At 35.0% G+C, this 20,367-nt stretch overlaps 1 pseudogene; it reads left to right on the top strand.

Annotated features, from left to right (window-relative positions):
* Positions 1-19,952, top strand: LOC150096355 (uncharacterized; annotated as a pseudogene).
* Positions 19,953-20,367: the final 415 nt, after the last annotated feature.

The following is a 20,367-nucleotide window of genomic DNA, read 5'->3' on the forward strand; positions in this document are numbered from 1 at the left end:
ATGGTGGTTGATACTGTGTTTGGTATGTCTGAGATGAAAATGTGGAAGAGTAGTGGCGATAGGAGGGAGCCTTGCGGGACACCTGCTGTGATGCTTTTCATGGAGGATCTGAGGCCACGTAGCTTAACTTGAAATTTTCGGTCTTTCAGATAGGATTCTATGATTTTGGCGAGGTTTAGTGGGCATTTTGCAGCTATTAGTTTGTGGATGAGGCCTTTGTGCCATACTTTGTCAAAGGCTTTCGCCACATCCAGGAAGATTGCACCTGTGTGTTGTTTCCAGTTGTATCCAGTAGTTATAAATTCTATAAGTCTGTGGACCTGTTGGGTTGTGCAGTGGCCTTCGCAAAATCCTAATTGTTCTTTTGGGATTAGGTCGATCTTGTCCGTTTCGTTTTGCAGGCGGTTCAGAATTATCTTTGCCGCTATTTTTCCCAGATTTGATAGGAGGCTGATAGGTCTGTAGCTCTGGGGGAATTGAGGTGCTTTTCCGGGGTTGTGGATGAGGATTACATCTGCCCGTTTCCAGCAAGTGGGGAAGTAGTTGAGTCTTAGCATCGCGTTGATGATCGCCACTAGATGCATAACTGTTTTATGGGCGAATGCTTTTATGGTTTGGTTTGAAATCTCGTAAGGACCTGGGGCCTTTCTGTTGTTGAGGCTCTTGATGATTTGGTGTACTTCCTTTGGTGTAGCGTAGTTGTGTTTTCTTGGCTGCTGGTTTGATGGAGTGCACAGCGGATATGCCTGTGTATTTTTTCAATGAAGTGCAAGTCCGCATGCGCATAGTTTGGGCTGAATTGCAGTTCCAGGGCGTCCGTGAAGGCTTCTGCTTTCTCGTCGTCTCGGTAGGCCATTCCCCTTTCTCCCTGGATTGGCTGAATGTTGGGGCAGTTGCTGCGAAGGGCTTTAGTCTTTTTCCACAATGAGTTGTCTTTGGTGTTTAAGGAGCCTAGCTTCTTCTCCCACAGCTGGTTCCTGTGATCTTTGATCGCATATCGGACTAGGTTTGTTGTCCTGTTTAGCTCTTGTTTATCCTGGGGAGATAGGGTTGTATGGTAACGGCATCTGATCCTGTTTTTGCTGCGGATGAGCTTTAGAATCTCTTCTGGGAGCAGGTTGGCTTGAGCTGGAGTGGTAACGGTGGAAGCTGCTGCTAGGCCAGCTTGGATTGTGCTTTCCAGTTTTCTGATCGCTGTACCTATTTCTTCAGGTGAGGAGATGGTTGGAACGGGTCGTGTGAGGTTGCAGAGAGTAGCGTTCAGCTTTTTGAAATTTGTGGAGGATTGCCTGGGGATGATTTCTGTTTCCCCACCTAGGCTTATTAGTACCGAATTGTGGTCGGAGCTAAGATCATTGACTACCTGTAACCGGAATTGGTGCGAGGTGTTCCTAAAAATGGCTATATCCAGCACATCAGGTCTTCCCATCGGTCCGTAGTGTGTTGGTTAGGCGGGACCTGCTATGATGATGTTTCTTGTCATAGCGAACGTGTGTAGGCTGTTCCCGTTGTTGTTGGAGTTCCTGCTGTTCCATGCAGGATGTTTTGCGTTTAGGTCTCCCGCCCCAATTGTTGCTTCGTTTGTGTCGAGGAGCTGGGAGAGATCCGAGGCTAGTAGTGGTTTGCCTGAAGGGTTGTAGACTGAATATAGCTTTAGGTTACCTGCATTGTTGGTGTGTATCTCAATTCCAGTTTCTTCCAGGTGTGTAATCGTTGTCTTCTTGATCTCGTTCTATCTTATGTCTTTTTTGACAAAGATAGCCGTTCCACCTTCTCTGGCATTGAGTCTGTCATTCCTAAGTAGTGCGTGGTTCCTTAGTTTGGGGTTGTCGCAGGGCCGAAGGTGCGCCTCGTTGATTAAGAGGATGTCTATTCTATGTCTTGCTGTAAATTCTTGTAGTTCCAGGAGTTTGTTGTTTAGGCCGTTGGCATTCCAAAATGCGATCTGTATGAAGTTCGAACCAGGTGTATTATTCATTGCTTATCATTGTGAAGATGACTTGAGTGTTTTTTAAGAATTTGTTTGTATCACTCTGATTGGGGTTAGTCTTGCTGAAAGCCGTTAGCATCTCCCCTAGGGTGGCGGCTATGATAGCAGCTGTGTTCTGACTGTTGGGCATAGGTTCTGCTGATTTAGCCTTTGAGGTGACTGCTGCAGCATATGAGCTGTGTGATGTTAGCTGATAGATCCCTTCTTCAAGGGGTGTTGCACGTTTTTGAGCTGGTGGAGTGCCTGCTTTTCTGCTTCTTGCCAGGTTATCTGGGTGGAGAGGACGATGTCTTGACAGGAATAGAGGTAGAAAGATATACTATATTCCGGAAGGATATGGGGAGAAACGAGGTAGAGGAATATTGTTTATGGTAGTTGATGCTCTTTAAGAATAGAGAGCCAGGAGGGATATAATGCGCGTGACTTTGAGGGTGTAGGTGTGAATTAGAGATTAGCAGGATCAAATATATAGTTGAATGTGGTCATAGTCCAGGGAATATAGAGGAGAATGAATAGAAAATGTTAGGACAAATTGGCTTGATGAGTGGAATGTGGATGATTTCAATTATGGAAATATAGTTTGGTTATAGCGCCAGAGGATTTGATGGTGACTAGAATGTCATATTTGCTGCCGCTTGGTGAAAGTGGCTATGAGGTGTTGATCGGGGAAGTGCACAGGCTTGCCAGAGAAAGGAAATCATGTAGAATTATAAGGCAGGAGTTTTTAATAGTCGTAGAAATCAACTTGGGACAGTGGTAAGGAGGGAGGAATTAGAGGGGAAAGAGGTTAGTGGTGAATGGAAGCTAGTTAAGGGCCATTTGTTGAAAGCAGTAGCAAAGTGTATTACACGCGTGGAAAAAAAAATAAAAAAATTGGAGTAAAATGGATGACCACTAAGAATAAGAATGAATTGCAGATAAAAAAGAGATTATGTGAAAAGTATAGAATGAAAGGTGGTGAACAGTTGCATGAGGAATACAAAGTTCAAGCAAGAAAGATGACTAGTATAGTCAGAAAATCATAATATAAGTCTTTGACTCCAGTAGAGTTAATAACACAATACTGTTTCTTTGAGAAGAAACAGTATATTTTGTTGGTTAATTTTCTTAGTTTACAGTTGTTGACCTTGGATTTATATTTCGTGTCTATCCTGAGGAAGCAACACGCTTTTAGCTAATTAAGAATAAGAACATAAGGAAGCTTTTTAGTCTATGGAACTCCCCGCTTTAACCGACCATGTTTGCGCACGGTTCATTTTTCATTATGATAATTGTCCATTGCAATGATATTTTTCAATTTCTGAATCTATACGTTATTTCCGATAGTTCAGATTATTTTTAATTAAATTCTATACTTGGATGGCTTGATTCTTTTTTGTTAGGGCCAGACAGGTGTACTGTTTGTTCATTATTTATTTGAGAGAATACATATTTATCGAGGAGAGTTAATAACCCAATACTATTTCTTTGAGAAGAAAGAGTATACTTTGCTGGTTAATATTCTTAGTTTACAGTTGCTAACCTTCATTCATATTTTGTGTTTACCCTGATGAAGCAACACTCTTCTTGGAGGTGATTAAGAAAAAGAACATAAGGAAGCTTTTTAGTCTATGGAGCTCCCTGCCTCTCATAGGGATATTTTTCTCCCAGAAACTCGGGTTTTTCGTCACTCAAAACCGGCCGGTACACACACATACACACACACGCACACACACTGTTGTACTAAAATGCATCTAGTTTAAAGCTTACATATTGTTATCAGGCTTCAGGCTTTATAAACTGCTGAATTCTATCGACGTGTAAACATATAAAGGACAGATTATTTAATAAGGTATATTTAGTGCTCCTGATGATATTTCCATACATTTTGATAGTTAGATTATGCATAATAATTTATGTTATAGGGATATCAGAAGTTCAGTGGTGGACAGATTCCTTCCCAGTTTAGAATACCACACTGTATGCACCAAAAATATAATGTTTCAATATTGTTATATTTAAGAATCTTTACGAGTATTCTTAAAATAAAACTGTAGTTAACATAAATCTTTTTTTTTTTTTGCTACCCAATTTTCCAGACTCTGACGAGACATAGTTTACTCAAATTTACCATCTATATATATATATAACTTTGAAATATACTGAAACATGAGTTTCATGTGGCTCTTAATAAGGTTATAAATAAGTAAGAGCTACGCTTTACAGTTAAAGAAGTTTACCATTTTTATTACAAACTAGTAGGCATTGTATTTTTCCCTGGCTTCCACACACAAACGTTTTTTCAGAATACTACGACCTATAATACATTACCTATAATACATTAGTGCCGTGGGCGGGCTAAGGATATTTTCAATGTTTTTATTAATCTTATATATGTTTTATATAGTTTATACGGTCCTTTAGAAACCAAAAGGTTTCTAAAGGACCGTATAAACAGGGATTTTCATCTTGTTTTTTTTTAACTACTAGATTTTTTTAAGAAATGATCTTTTAAGTATATTTCTCAACTAGAATAGTGACCTTATCTGAATGAATCTTATTCAAATTCAGCTTCATGGGTTTTTTATAAAAAGTTTCATAATTATGCTGTATAAACGTTTCATAGTGGTTCTTTAAAATAACTGTCTATAATAATGAAATATGATTATGAAAAGTGTAAAAACTTTACTTTAAACGTGTATTGAAGAGCATATGTGCTCAAGGTCACTGCAATATACAGATTATCTCTATGTTTTATGGATTTTATTCCACAATCACGTATAATGTCACATTTTACTGATAATGCTTTCTGTAAATAAAAATGTCGTTTAACAGCGATATTGAATTATTGTTGTGTAATCATTAATATTCTAATCCTCCAATTCTTACTCCTAAACCGAACATTTCTTAACTAACTCCACCTAAGTATTATTAATTTCTTTTTTTTCTCTGGCACCAGCGATCGTAGTATTCTGAAAAGTTGTCTTCCCTAGAAGGGAGATTTTATGTAGGCAATTATCTATCTCAAGTTTATTCTTCAGTATTAAAACACTGAAATCCCCTCTCCAAAAATAAATAAATAAATAAATAATAAATAAATAAAAATAGCATTACAATTTTCAACAAAACGTAAAAAATCAATACAGTGGTGAGTCAGATCCACACAACAAAACTGGTTTATTTACTCTCCACAAGTAACAGGCTGTTAATACTCTAATCATAAAAACATCTACGTTCACCGAATATCAAGGTCACTTGAGACGTAATTATAAAAATTCGAAAGTCTCCTATAGAATAAAAACTGCCAAAAAATCAGCTTACTCTTTAACTGCATCAAGTTATTATGCAATCAATAAAACCAATGGTTGGTTCTCCAGTACAGTCGAGCTGAACATTCTAATCAATTTAACAGATGAATCTTATCTAACGTTTTGTACAACTCCGCACAAGATAATATACTCGAAGATAATGCATCATGATAATGCCAATGCTACGTGTTAAAAAAAGTTTGTAAGACAATCAAAAAGTAAATTTAAAAATTCCTTTCCTTTATTTGCATGATACGTTATACTAAATAAATCACTCATCCTGTGCACATCACCCACAGTACTAGTAAATCTTGTGGGAATGCGGTTTTGTAGTAAATACCCACCCCCCAACATAACTATACTGAAGTGAAAAAATAATAATAATAAATAAAATATAAAAATAAACCAAAGTAGTATTAAATATCGTATTTAGATATTTTCCTATTTCTAAGTTCATCGATAAGCCTGATTTAAGAAACTGCAGTTAACCAAAGTGTATTTTACGTTCCTGTCTCGAACCATTTCTTTATTTTTACTTCGTACTTCGCACTTTCCTTTGATTTCACAGTCACAGATGAATATACGATTGGACATTCGTATTCAAATATGTTTCGCAAAGCATGTAAGGACCTGTAATATTCGTTCCGGAAAATTCGTTGGACAGATTTACTGAATTTGATATTTTGAATCCTTCTTTCCGTATTTTTTTTTTAAATTTGTTCAACCCATTCCACCTTTTCTTTGATCGAAACATTTGCAGGGTATGCAAAGTTCAGAACTTGTCGAAAATATATATATTTCAATAACTTCGATCTAGATGAATAGCATTTAATAAAAGAAATTGGGATTTAAGATACAGTCCCCCCCCGTCGGTTAATGGGAAAATTTGATAAAACAATCGTACTACTACTAATAATAATTTTGTACCAAGCAGAATAAAAGGAAACTTAGTATTTCAGATCTCCATTAAAATGTGTCATATAATTTCAATTTTGGTTTCAATCGAGCTATTTGTACGAAAAATTAGGCAACACAAAATTATATGTCAAGAAGCAGGTAAACCAGAAACAGGTCGTGTTAGGAAACGTTAATGAACTTTCGAGACACGCATAATATTTTTTCAAGTGCACCATTACTTGATAGAGTTCTTTGAATAACGTCACTCTGTCTCGGATATCATGAGTTTTCTCGAAAAACAAACAAACAAACAATTATCTGCTATGGAAAATTCTACTCTGAACAATTTTCAACTGTATTATAAATTCATACTAGTGTGCACTTTCCCTAATACCCTCGTGGTAATGGTAGAAAAGGCCACAGTAGTTTTTAGATTCAAGATCGTTTGATATATATATTTTTTACTGTTATAATTTTAATTTTACTACGAAAACCATTACAAGGTCTCGTAGTAGTAGTTGTTGTTGTTGTTGTGTGTGTGGTTCCATGTGTTGTTTTAATTAAATATAAATTCAAAAAAATTCTTTCTGCAGCTTCCCTACAAAATACAGTATACAAATTTCGTATCTGGTAGGAGAATGATTCTTGGTTTATACAGTAGTTTATATCTAGTAGTGTTATGTAGGGCCGGCGCTAGGCTGGACGTCGCCTGCAAAGCTGAAATGGGCGCCCCCAAACAAATGGCAATTTATTTATTTATTTTTATTTTTGTCATAAGCATGTGGAAAGAATTTACAAGAATTTTTGTAAATTTGTAACTTTTTCTAACTATAAATTTGCAGTGATTTTATTGACTTACCTAATTATTATTAATTAATTCGTTTACAAAAATTTAAAAAAAGAATGAAACTTCATACTAACACTTCGAAATGGCGCCCACCGGCAAAAGCTTCAATTTTTTTCTACGTCACGGTAAACCATACCACGTTCACCATGGATTGGTGGGAGAGGTTGACGGTCTGTGAGTAGAGTAGAGATTTGGACATTTTCCTCAACGTATGTCATCTGTGTTTAATGACTGAAGTTTTATCTTCCATTTTTGATTTCGATAATTTTAAGCGCGTATCGAACTTCTTTTGTAGCCCAATTTGACTGCAGTTGGTTAGAAACTAAATTAAACTCGCAAAGAAATTATATACTTGATTAATCATTTATTTCTAAGTTTAAGCAATACATTTTGCGTACGTAGTATTAGTTCAACGTTGGTATCATTTCTAGGGATGGGTCCAGTTGATGAAACTTCCATAAATGGTGAATGTCACACTTCTCTAATCACAGCAATGTACTTTGGATATAAAATACCAAGGCAATTAATGTGAAGGTATGACTTTACGACTAGGGGCTACTTAGTACCCGTTATCTACTCGAAATCGTCAGTTAAGCAAACTGCCACAAGCTCATTCGTCTGAATTTGAAGTTGTATTCTTCAGAAATTGTGTTCGTCCTTAGGTTTTGAACATCAGTCTATATCTTCTACCGGCATTCAACAGGTCTTCAATATGCGCTTCTTGTACAATGACTGTATCAAATACTCTCTTTCAGAAGCAGTTTTCCCAAAACCATGCACTTGTTATAGCTTACCTTCCACGTTCAGCTCTAGTACTCGCACTATTGGGCCTTGAACTGTTGTAGATTTTGATCCGGATGTCTCGTGGCGGTGATCATGGAACTCTCGGCTAAAGCAGCCAATTTTGCGCTTTCAACACATATCCTGCTCTCAACTGCCAGGAATCCATGAAGTGGGAATTTGGCATACAGTATCGCTGTTGATAATTTAAAAGCACCCAACGGGTGCTTTTAAATGCACCCAACGGGAACATCTCTACCCCCCCCCCACACACACACACACGAATGCTCGCTCTTAGATAAAATATAGAACAGGGCTTTCAAAAATGCTTGAAAGCATCTATAGCATTTATGGATGTTTTCAGCAACGTACAACACTGTGTGTAGGCATGGCATGCTTAATTTATTTCGTATAATACCATGCAAAAAGTTATACTATAGTTAACTCACTACTCGTGTCTTCCAGGTTTTCACTAGATTTAACAATGGTCTCTTCGAGGCTTTTTTCTGGCGCCGCTCTTCAATGTGCATATCAGTGATTTATCCTCTACCATCTTCAGGAATTTGCTTATGCCTACGACCTGGCAATCGCAACTCAAGATCAACGACTAAAAGTGATGACAGATAATATATTAACAAGAGATCTGGCTATGCTACATATTTTAGGAACGGGAGATTATGGAAAAACATAAGTAAATACGGAGGTGTCTTGTTTTCAACTCTATCGTAAACAGGCCCACGAGAAACACAAAATTTGATAAAGTACCACCCAAACTCTAAGTATTAAGGAGATCACATTAGACAGGATCATGATATTTCATCCGCATCTTAACACTCTCAGCTAAACTGGCATTCGACAACAGCATTCAGAAGATTGCCAGAGGAGGTGCTCCGGACTGCAGCCATCAGCCTGGTCTATGTCCCTGCCGCATATCGGTTACCTCTGTGGCTGAATGACATACACCTTTAAAGTCGATACCCAACTGAACATCAGCATGAGAGTCGTGGCAAGGAAAATCACACCGACTCCACTACGCTGGGTCCCAGTTTTGAGAAATATCACTTCACCACATCTATGCAGGGAGCAATCCCTTCAAAGAGAATATGCAAATATCATGAACAGTCCACAACTCCTGATCCACACTTAAATCTTGACATGCCCCTCCCCTCTTGAAAACTGCAGAACAGCTGATAGATGAGAGATTTAATATTTCCGATTTAATCATTGCTCCTGGCGAACCGACAAGGTAGGAGCGAGGCATGCTTGCTTGCACTCCTGAGTCATGATTTCGACTCCATTTGGTGACTATCGAACATCTGTTCAGACAATGGCTCACATTATGTATGAATACAGCTTATGAGCCTTCCGTGGCAGCCCATCGAACGTAATGAGCGTATAAACAAAAGACGTTGAGTGGCTGGTGAATTTGGATATAAATTTATGATGCAAATGACCACTCACTATATGCAATGGCTTACTCTTGTATTTTATATATTCTGTTCTTTAAGACTGTTTTGAATTTTAATTAAACCTGCTCTTTACCTATACAATAAATAAATAAATAAGTTAATATATTCGCGCAGTAGTAGGTTATCAACTTAATCTAAGCAAGTAGTCAGCCTTACACCAACTGAAGCAACAACAGGAAAAATAACATCCGATCGCAGAAAAATACTACTCCTTAAAAGAACAAAAGTTTCACATTTTGAAAACCATGTAAGAGGTTGCTTAATAAAATCACGAAGTGGATATATAAACTTCACAGATACAAAATACTATTTTCATTAGAAAACCCTACAAGGATCCACCATCTTTTCTTACCAAAAGATAATGGAAGCATCACAGAAGATTCGAATGAAATCCTCCTGCACACGTTGAATTACTGTCAAAACATTTACAAACCAAACCTGTCGTAACATCCACTAAAGCCACCAGCAAAATCCTATCTGATGTGAAAGGACTCTCATTCTTGATCTACCATAAAATAGAGCTTCCCAATTAGGCTATAGAAGCCGGCGATACTTTGCTAAAAGATAAATCTCCAGAACAGACTTGGTGACTACTGAATTTCATGAAATTTTTGGGAGCGCTTAGAAATTTGGACAAAAGAGAAAATGTAGTATTATTGCCTAAGTTGCTTTGGAAGTAATTCATACCGAAACTAAAGCTTTGATCCCTAGCAATTTCATATTTTAAAACTTCTCGACATATTATGAAAAGTGATGCGATTAATTTCCTATATTTTCTTAAACTCAGTTGCCTAATAATGTTTCTTAACCAGAACACGATGATGTAATCTCCTCATTGTTTATTCTAATTCTTATTCATTCTTATTCAAATTCAGCTTCATTACTTCCTCGAAAAACTCTATAATTATGGGGTGTCATTTACTTCTATAATTTTTATTTTTTTAAAATAGCTAATTTCCATAACTTACGTTAATATGATTATGGAGTAGAAGTCATTTTTCTCTTTAATCATATAATGATAGACGTTTTCTTCTATGTAAGAGAATCTCTCTACGTTTTGTAACTTTCGTTCCTTAATCACATGTATTGTGGCATTTTGTTGATAACGCTTGGCCAATTAATTTCTTCTGCGTTAGTCATTAATATTAATTCTGATAATCATTATAATACTCGGAATACTGGTTTTAATTTAGAAGGGAAAAAACGTCGTTGTCCTTCTAAAAACATGTACTTTAATATATAATTAAATATTTGTGACGCTCTATAAATTTCCATTGGAATCGTTGCGTGCAGCATCTCATAGAACAAGTTAGTTAAACCTTCTCGTCCAATAGGCTTTACTCAAACGTACAACATGCTGCGAAGGAGAGTCAAGGTCGCTAAACCATCAATATCACTCAAAATTCAGCCGTATAGAATAAATGAATAAATAAATAAATAAAAAACGTTAACTATAAATTCGGTTTGTGTTCAGAACAGTTCATCGTCTTGTTACGTGGCATTTGTGAAACAGTAAAGACGATAGCTATTTAGAGCGCGTCTGCATGATTAAACTAATCATTTTGGATTGTGATGTAACTTTCAAATTAAATCTTATGTAACATCTACGTAGTTCGGTTTAGGGCAAGTGACAAGTTAAGAAAGTATTCGAAGGTATGTATTTTGTGATGTAGTTTTCATTCTGCATTTTTTAACACCAAATCCCTGCTCTTTTTTTCCTTCATTAAGAACTGGTATGAGTCGTGTATTTTTTATTACAAGTCAATTAAGATTAAAACAAAAAACGTTTTTTTAAAGATGATCGCTGTTTAATTTGCGCGGAAAATTATATTTTAGAAAAGAAAGAAAATAACAAGAACGATTCCTACCTGAATATGAATTCTTAAGGCTGTCTACAGCGTACCAGAAAATTATGAAGAGTTAATTTTAGAAGGATACAGTATCCGTACTTACTATTTAAAATAAACAACTGAGTAAGAAAACAAATAAATATGACGACGTATTGCATTAATGTTTCAATAATGAATGTTTGAATAAGACCAATAGGACAAGTGGAATATTGTGGAGTGACCATAATTATTATTATGATTAACAGCAACAGCAGCGGTATTTCTAAAAATATTGATTTATTTACTTAATATTATTATGCATAATTGATATTATGAATACTAAATAAATATATAAGTAAAATATATTAATACATTATGCATAATAATTAATATTTTATGCATAATTAACATAAGAATTCACTTAAGTTGGAAATAAATTACTTGAACAATACTTGTAAGCACTGTAAGGACAGTGCTTACAGTTGAAGAGAAAAGTAAAAATGGAATAACAATTGAAAATATTTTCAATTGAGTCTCCTCAATTGAATAAATAATTTCAGATCGGGCTACATAGGAGGAGAAATTATTATTATAATCTGAATTTATTAATAAAATTCAAACAAATGACACTGAAATCATTATCAAATAATAAATAATTTGGCACCACCATGAAGGGAATTGAGTAAGATAACTTCCCCAAACGGGAAAGGTTATAGTTATTTATGCACATTATTAAAAATTGAATGGATCCAGTTCTGTGAAAATTTCAACACAAATTGTAATAATATTGCAGAAATAAAGGATATTTGCACCCTCTCTAAAGTGTCTCCGTCCATTGCAAATTCCAATGAAAATGTATTATTACAAAGTAATGAACACCAAATGAAATTAAATCAAGTTTATCTTGCTGATTAAATATTCTTCTTATATTGTGCATGCCTATGCAACGCTGAGAGGTGTATAGGCATACAGAGTATAAGTACCCCAGCACCTGTTGTCTAAGACATTTGTCTCTCAGATTTCCAGAAACTTACTTTTTTTTTAATTGCCACATATTACTTTCTGTATCCAAACTATTTTGTCATGAGTGAAATCGTCCATAATGATCACCCGCTCTCCATTCTCAAATCTAATTTGCCCAAACATTTCCTGTTCGTCACTCTATACATTATCTGACAATTTTGGTTTAAATCAAGTCGCCGGAAAGGACAAAATTAAGGGAAAATTTTTGAGAATGACAAATTATTCAGTTTGGATGATTGGAACTTGAAATTTGATGAAAGGAAATTAAATTTAATTTCCTTTCATCTGTAAAGCTCTGCCGTTGACTACAAATCGATATACAATTTTACTTATAAAATAGAATACTGCATTCGCCTTTTGACGCATTTGACAGTTCTTGCACTATACAAATGGCAACAAGCCTTTTATAATACCGATTTTTACAACCTGACATTAATTTAGTGGTGTTCTGGATATTCTAAGAAATGCAATCCTACTTCTATTTCCCAAGAAAAAATTGCAGATATACTTCTCCAAAACTGAAATTTACATGAAATTTTTAGAGACAACAGAGTTTCTGTTCTTCGGAGACTTCGCCAATCTGGTTGGTTGAGTGGCTAGCGTACCCACTCTCCAGCCAAAAGGCTGTGGTTCGAATCCCGTCTAAGACATGGGTGTTTGTGACTATCCTACTAACTGTTTACCATATGCGCTGCTGTCTCCTGGAACAGTATGGCCTTCGATGTCTTTGCGCCATCAAAATAAAAAAAGAATCGGAAAATTCTAACTTGCAATCAATCTTAAATGCTTTCCAAGAATTAGCACTTTTTTTCTTACCTCTGAACTATAAACTCTACAATAAATTCTTGTTGTTTGCTATATGCTAGGGATATTAATATAGGCACTGTTCACCGATTCATCACAGTTTGCACAGTTAATCCCATTCACTTGTAAAACTGTTAAAACACGTGCAGTGGCTAGTCACCACCAATTCACAGTTTCACTTCAAATTCACACACACACACACACACACAAAAAAAAAACTTCCTTTTGTTCATATTCATCTCCTCTGCTGTTATTCTTTGAAACAGCCTCTCATCTCTTTTGAATTTTGTAAAAAAAAACAAAGTACACTCCGATACAATTAATATTCAATATTAATACAATACCTCGTCGATTTTTAAGGAATTTTTATGATAAACATGCATTATATCGATCTCCGCTAATAATCCCAAAAATGTTGGCAAACCTGAAGATTGGATTCTGGTGGAACAGAGAACACACAGAAGCTTCAAATGAATGTTTCAAAGTAAAATGTTACTTCTTTTGCCTAAACGCTTATGCATCAAAAAGTATATCAATTTTAAATATCTAAAGTAGAACTCAGTAAAAACTCACATTTTAATCATAAACGAATTTTGTCTCTCTCTAATATATTCCTTTTGTTCTTTGCAGTTAACTGAAGAAAGGATTCCACTTTATTCCATAAAAGTGCCGCTCACAGCATAGGAATCATCTTCTTTTGTGTGCTATTCATTTACATCCTAAAATGGCTAACTAGCCATTTTAGAATGTAAAATCGAACTCTACAAATCTTTAAATACCATGAAATTCCTGGACCAGAACCAAATTTCTTTTCAGGTAATCTGTACTCGTAATACGTCATTGAACTGCACAAAGCTGAAACGACAAATCATGCAATATCCGACTGGCAAAAGAAAAACAGAAATATTTTTGGTTTCTATGTAGGAGCTAATCCGCATAGGACCTGCACATTCTAAAGTCTATTTTGATTACTGATGTCCATAATTTCGTCAATACGCCCAATACCCAAATTAAGATCTTGCTCATGGCATACCATTTTTACGGAATCAGAAATGGAAAACTGTTCGAAGAGCATTATCACCGTTATTTACTACTAATAAAATTAAACATCTAGCTCAAATTATAAATAAAAAAATTGATATTTTCATGAACAGTATTACAGAGAAGTCAGAGAGTAATGACATGTTTGATGCTCATTACATTTATAAAACCTTAACGCTGGATATAATTACTGAAAGTGCCTTTGCAATGAAAGTCAAATGTCAAGAAAATATAAACGATCCCTTGTTTACTGCAACAAATGATTTCATGATTCGTGTAATAGTCTTATTCTTGACGTTAGTAGTATGGCTGGCACTTCTGACCTGATCAAGATAAGATAAGGAATCGTGACGTGATTGGTTGTTGAGATGATGACGTCATTGTATATGTGATGTCATGAGTTTGGAATGTTTGGAATTTCCCAGGGGGCATATGTGTCAATGGCTTCAGTTCTTGTGTTTTGGTTCGTGTATGGAATTATGGGTGATGGTAGAGATAAGGATTCGTATAGTGATTGGTGGGGCACTTCTGAACAGATCAAGATCAAGATAAGATAAGGAATCGTGACGTAGTTGTGTGTTGTTTTCATATGTAGTTAAGTGACGTCATTTGTTAGTTATCAATAAGTGATGTAATTTGTTAGTCATAAATAAGTGACTTTGTTGTTTTGAATGGAAAAGGGAGATATATTAGTGGATAAGGAATCGTGTTGTGATTGGTGGGACACTTCTGACCAGATCAAGATAAGGAATCGTGACTTGGATGTGTATTGTTATGTGTTGTAGATAAGTAAATGCTTTGTGTATGGCATTATGGTTGATGGAGAGTGAAAAGATAAATTTTGGAATGTTTGGAATTTTTGCTGGGGCACCCCTTCTGTCAGGGACATCACGTGGTGAGTTGGGTTCGCATATAGCATTGCAGGTGTATTTGGGAGATAACCAATCGTGACGTTATGTGTTTGGAAATTATATGTCTCTCTGTGATATTGCATGGTGTTTTGGTTTGCCTATGGAATTGTGAGCAATGTTTTTTGAGATAAGATATCTTGGAATTTTTCCAGGGTGACACACACATCCATCACTGTCATCATGTTTTGTCTTTGGTTGTCTATAGATGGCTGTACTAATTTTCCAATACATTTTGGAAAAAAAGCGTTTTTTTTCCTCCAAAGTTCTCAGTATCAGTTGGAGGTGACATCACTAAAAGATATCTGTAAATGATGAGCTTGCTCATCTCCACTAGCCTGAGCAGACATCTTCTGAAGGAGAGGGGAGAATAGGGGGATGATGGGGTTTGGGGTGGGGTGGGAGAGCATTGCAGGGAAGACCTCTGTCACCCTCTTGACTACCTTTTCACTTCTACCACCTAATGCTATTTTTCCCCATCCCAACAATTTCGGATATATATGAGTGAGAGAACTAGTCACATGGTCTAACATCAAAAACACTTTTGAGGATAAAATACTTAACATAATAAGGACAAATAATATAGAATACTCTTCAAGCCACAGAGATAAGATTTCCCTTATGATGTCTCAAAGTAAGATAATCTTACATCAAGATCATATCCAACAGCATGTAGAAACATGTCCATGAATCATCTGTGTGAAAGTTTCATTTTGGAAGGAAAGGTCAGGGTTAAAGGTCAGGTAAACAGTACTATAAGGAAAAACAAACGAGTCAAGCTGACATTGCAGTTATGGCAATTCGTTCATCCAGTGCAGCTATCGTATTGTGTTGTGGTGTTTTGTGTCCAGGAAAGTAAAGTAAAATAACGGGTGAGCCACAAAAGTCATTGAAATTTTCTTTCTTCAGGAAAATAGCATGAGAGAAAACTATTATTTTATAGGACCACTTGGGAAAAGTTATGCAGGAAGTGTCTGATATCCTCAGCTACGTGCAAAGAAGAGTTGACTATGAAATGGACCTCAGTGTGTGTTATATTCTGAAATGCCAAGATGGAGAACTAATACTTGATGATACAGGAACTGATGGAAGTAAAGTTTTTCTATTAGTTGTGAAGAAGCCAGGAGGTTTTCACCAAAAATGTACGATATTGCTAATCATTTACTATCGTTGGAAACTGAATTACCAGCTATTTGTATCATGGGGAAAATTATCGCTAATCATTTAAATTCATCAATGGTAAAATTAGACTTTCAAGATTTTATTGGATTCGATAAAGATTCTTTATTTTTGGACATTTACGAACATTTTATGAAAACTGTTTGTGTATATTTGGTGACAAAAGAATACACAGAATGTTTAGGGAGGTATGGTGTCATTTCCAGACTGACACAATATCAAATGTATGGAGCTGTGCTTACCATGGTATTTGTTTTAAAAACTCTTTTGCATGACCAGCTATTTTGATGAAATGTAACCAAGAAACAGTGAGTAATAAAAATTTAAGTCATTGAACTCTTTAAAAAATGTTAAGAGTGTAAATTAAATATTGTGAAATATTTTTAGGTAATTACATTTTTTCGAATTTTTCTCTGTGAATATACTTGTAAATAGTATTTCAGCAAAATAAAATATGCATTTGTAAACATGTAATTACCTAAAAATATTTCACAATATTTTGTTTGCACTCTTAACATTTTCTAAAGAGTACAATGAATAAAATTTTTCTTACTCACTGTTTCATGGTTACATTACATGAAAATAGCATTGTGTTGTAGTGTTTTATGAAAAATGTGTGCTTTTGTTTTTCCACAGTGAATTTTTTACTCAGTTATTCTGATTAGAAATTGATATTTAAATCCACAAATTTATACCTTAATCCAATTCGGTTTAATTATTGTAAAAAAATCACTACTCTGAAATTAATGTTAGGAACAGGGAAAAAAGTGTTGAAAACTGATATCCATGTAATTGATTATTTTAGAAATTGTCTAATGCTTCCTATTGACATTGTTTGAGTTATCTGAAAACAATTCGTTCACATAATCGAAAATCCGAACTGTTAGAATTTGATTGTTTTGCAGAGAGAGAGAGAGAGAGAGAGAGAGAGACAGACAGCAGAAAATTAACCCAAAAACATGACTTAAACTCTTAAAGTTTGGTATAGAAAAAATGTTTGTACTCTCCAGATAACACAAATACAAATTTACCTTTCCCACACAAAGTAAGAAAAACACACACCAACAGTATATCCAACAGCATGCGAAAACATGTCATTGAGTCATCTGTGCAAAAGGTTCATTTTTGAAGGAACGGTCAGGATAGGGCATAGAGAGGGTACTCAGTACTATAAGAAAAAAACCATAGAGTCAAGTGACTTTGGACTTAAGGTAATCATTCATCCACTGCAGCTGCTGTATTGTGTTGTGGTGTTTGTGTTCAGTAAAAATAATGGGTGTCCCAAAAAATTCTTTGAAAGTTTCTTTGTGAAAAGTTCTAATTGTTCAGAATTTTGTAACAGAAAGTTAACATGAAATATAAGATCAAAGCTAATAATCAGTGAAATAATAATAATAAGTGGTGAAATTAGTTCACTATCTCTGGACAAACTAAGAAATTGGATGATAGAATCAGCATGCAAATATCAAATATTACTCACCAAAGGAAGAGGAAAATCAAAAATATTAATGAGGTTAATAGGGAGGCCGATACTTGATTTAAATGAAATTGGATGTCCAAAATGTGAAAACGTAATGTGTACTTTTAAATGCTTTTGGAAACATAACGAAAGATTCTGTGCTTTTAATAATACTCAGAAATATATGTATTGGTTTCAGAAAATAAATATGCAACCCTTAATTTTACTACAGTAATAAATTCCCAATGATCACCAAATGAAAATTAACTTTCAGATGAGAGTCACCTTGTCAAAAACCACATGATGGCAATTCCACAAGCATGAGAAGAACCTTTGAACAACAGTGCAAATTTAACAAAAGAGAAAATAATAAAAAAACATTAACAAACTTAATAGCCAGAACCGTTCATCATTTAAATGATAACAAATGATGAAAACAATATTTGGATGAATTTCAAAACTTTGAAAAAGCTGATGAATTTCTTGTTTGCTGTGATCATAAATATATTTATTTGTGGGTAAACATTTTTTTCTTTCTTTCTTTCTGAGCTAATTTTCATTTGAAATAAGAATAAATAATTATTTATTTGTATTGGAAAGTAAATCAAATATAATAATCGTGATAAAAAAAAAAAAATATATATATATATATTCCTACTGTGACATAAATGTCAGGCTGAGAGGACAACAGTCAATTGGGACTAATGGAAATGAGTTTTACATAGTTGAACTATATAAATATATATACATATATAAATATAAATATACATATATAAATATATGTTAGCCCCAGTAACCTATAATGAAAAAGTCAACTGCATTTTCAGACTTGTGTGTGTTCTGTGTAAATAATATATATTAAAAATCAAGTATTTGAAATATTCAGAAAACCAAGTAGTACCAAGGTGTTCCAATTCTGGAAAGAAATGTAAGTTAATTTTTTTTTAACTTAACATAACAATTGATAATTGTAATTTCAATAATCACAGCTCGTATGTTTTGGTAAGCATAATTCTAATACCGAATAGTTTTTTTTTTTCATAAGAATCATCATAGGATACATATCAGAGCATCAACATAGACACATTAGCGACTTTTCATGACTAATGTCTGTGTGTGTCTTTGAGAGACACCAGCATATGATTAAATTATTCAGAAAAGCCAAATCACTGCCGCCATCACGACTCTACTCTAAGAATTCCCACCCTTTCATAGGAAAGAAATACCCCAAAATGTATTGGAAAATTAGTACAGCCATCTATAGACAACCAAAAACAAAACATGACGACAATGACGGATGTGTGTGTGTGTCACCCTGGGAAAATTCCAAGATATCTTATCTCAAAAACATCTCCCACAATTCCATAGGCAAACCAAACCACCATGTGATATCAAGAGAGACATATGTTTCCCAGAAATTTCCAAACACATAAAGTCACGATTGGCTATCTCTAAATATCACTCACAATGCCATACGCGAATCCAACACACCATGTGGTGTGCCGGACAGAGGAGGAGCCCCAGCCAAATTCCAAACATTCCAAAATTTATCTTATCACTATCCATCACCCATAATGCCATACGCAAATCATTTACTTATCTACAACTCATAACAATACACATCCAAGTCACGATTCCTTATCTTATCTTGATCTTCATCTGGTCAGAAGTGCCACCCATACTACTGACATTGCTACTATGTGTCCTTTAATCACAAAAGCTCTCGTGGTACTGCAAAAGTTCTCGAAAAATGGAAGAATGATATCGATGATTTTCTCCAATCTGAAACAAGTTATTCAATAAAGGCGAAATTATTGTTTTCAGTCTGGAATAGACTTTCTTCAGCTAATGTTAGATTCTGTTTCAATACACGATCTTTCAGATGACTCAGATGGAAATAAGTACTCTCTGACCAATCAAGAAATTATTGCTAACGCTTTCACTTTTCTAATAGGAGGATATGAAAGAACATCAACAAATCTGGCGTTTACATCATATATGTTGATTAAGCATCAAGATATTCAAGAAAAGCTTCATTAAGAGTTGGCTAGTCGCATTCCTGATGGAGTCACCCCAACATATGATGATGTGCAGAAATTACAATATCTGGATCAAGTTCTTAATGAAATGCTTAGGCTTTATCCACCATTGGCAAGTTTCATTGAGCGTGAATGCGCAAAAGATATAACTTTCCATGGACAAATAATTTCGAAAGGAGTGTCCATAGTAGAACCAGTATGGGACATATTCATCACGACACTAGCATTTGGCCTGATCCCTGGTTTTAATCCCGACGGATTCTCACCAGAAAACAAAACTGAAATTAATCCGATAGCGTTTATTCCTTTTGGTGCTGGACCGCGTAACTGTATCGGGATAAAATTTTGTGTGTTAGAAACTAAGTTAGTTTTATCAAGACTTATTCGAAGCTTTAAATGAATTGCATGCGAGACAACCGATGATCCCATTCATTTAACTTGTTTGTTAGCCATTGTTACTCCCGTTAATGGTGTATTACGTAAAAGTCTTACCGAGAACATAATATTAATAAGCATCAAAGTTAAGTTTGGATGCAATATCAAACCAAAGTTTAAAAAAAATCTAAAAATCATCAAAATGTTAATGGCTTATAAAAATAAATAAATTGTATTCCAAAAATCAATGAAAACAAACGACAAAAAAAAGCTAGCTTTAGAAAGTCGAAGCTGATAATTCGCAACCTGTAATGTAGCTAAGAATACTTTGCAATAAAAATTTTGTATCTTCTTCTTCCTCTGCGCGTTTTTCCCGCTTCCATTGCAGGATCCGCGTGTTATGTAGATACGATGTTTGTTAGTACAACCCCCAGCGGGCG

The sequence above is a fragment of the Typopeltis vanoorti genome, chromosome 19, assembly GCF_054136105.1.
Source record: "Typopeltis vanoorti isolate ZY-2024b chromosome 19, IOZ_Tvanoo_1.0, whole genome shotgun sequence".
Classification (NCBI taxonomy): Eukaryota; Metazoa; Arthropoda; class Arachnida; order Uropygi; family Thelyphonidae; genus Typopeltis; species Typopeltis vanoorti.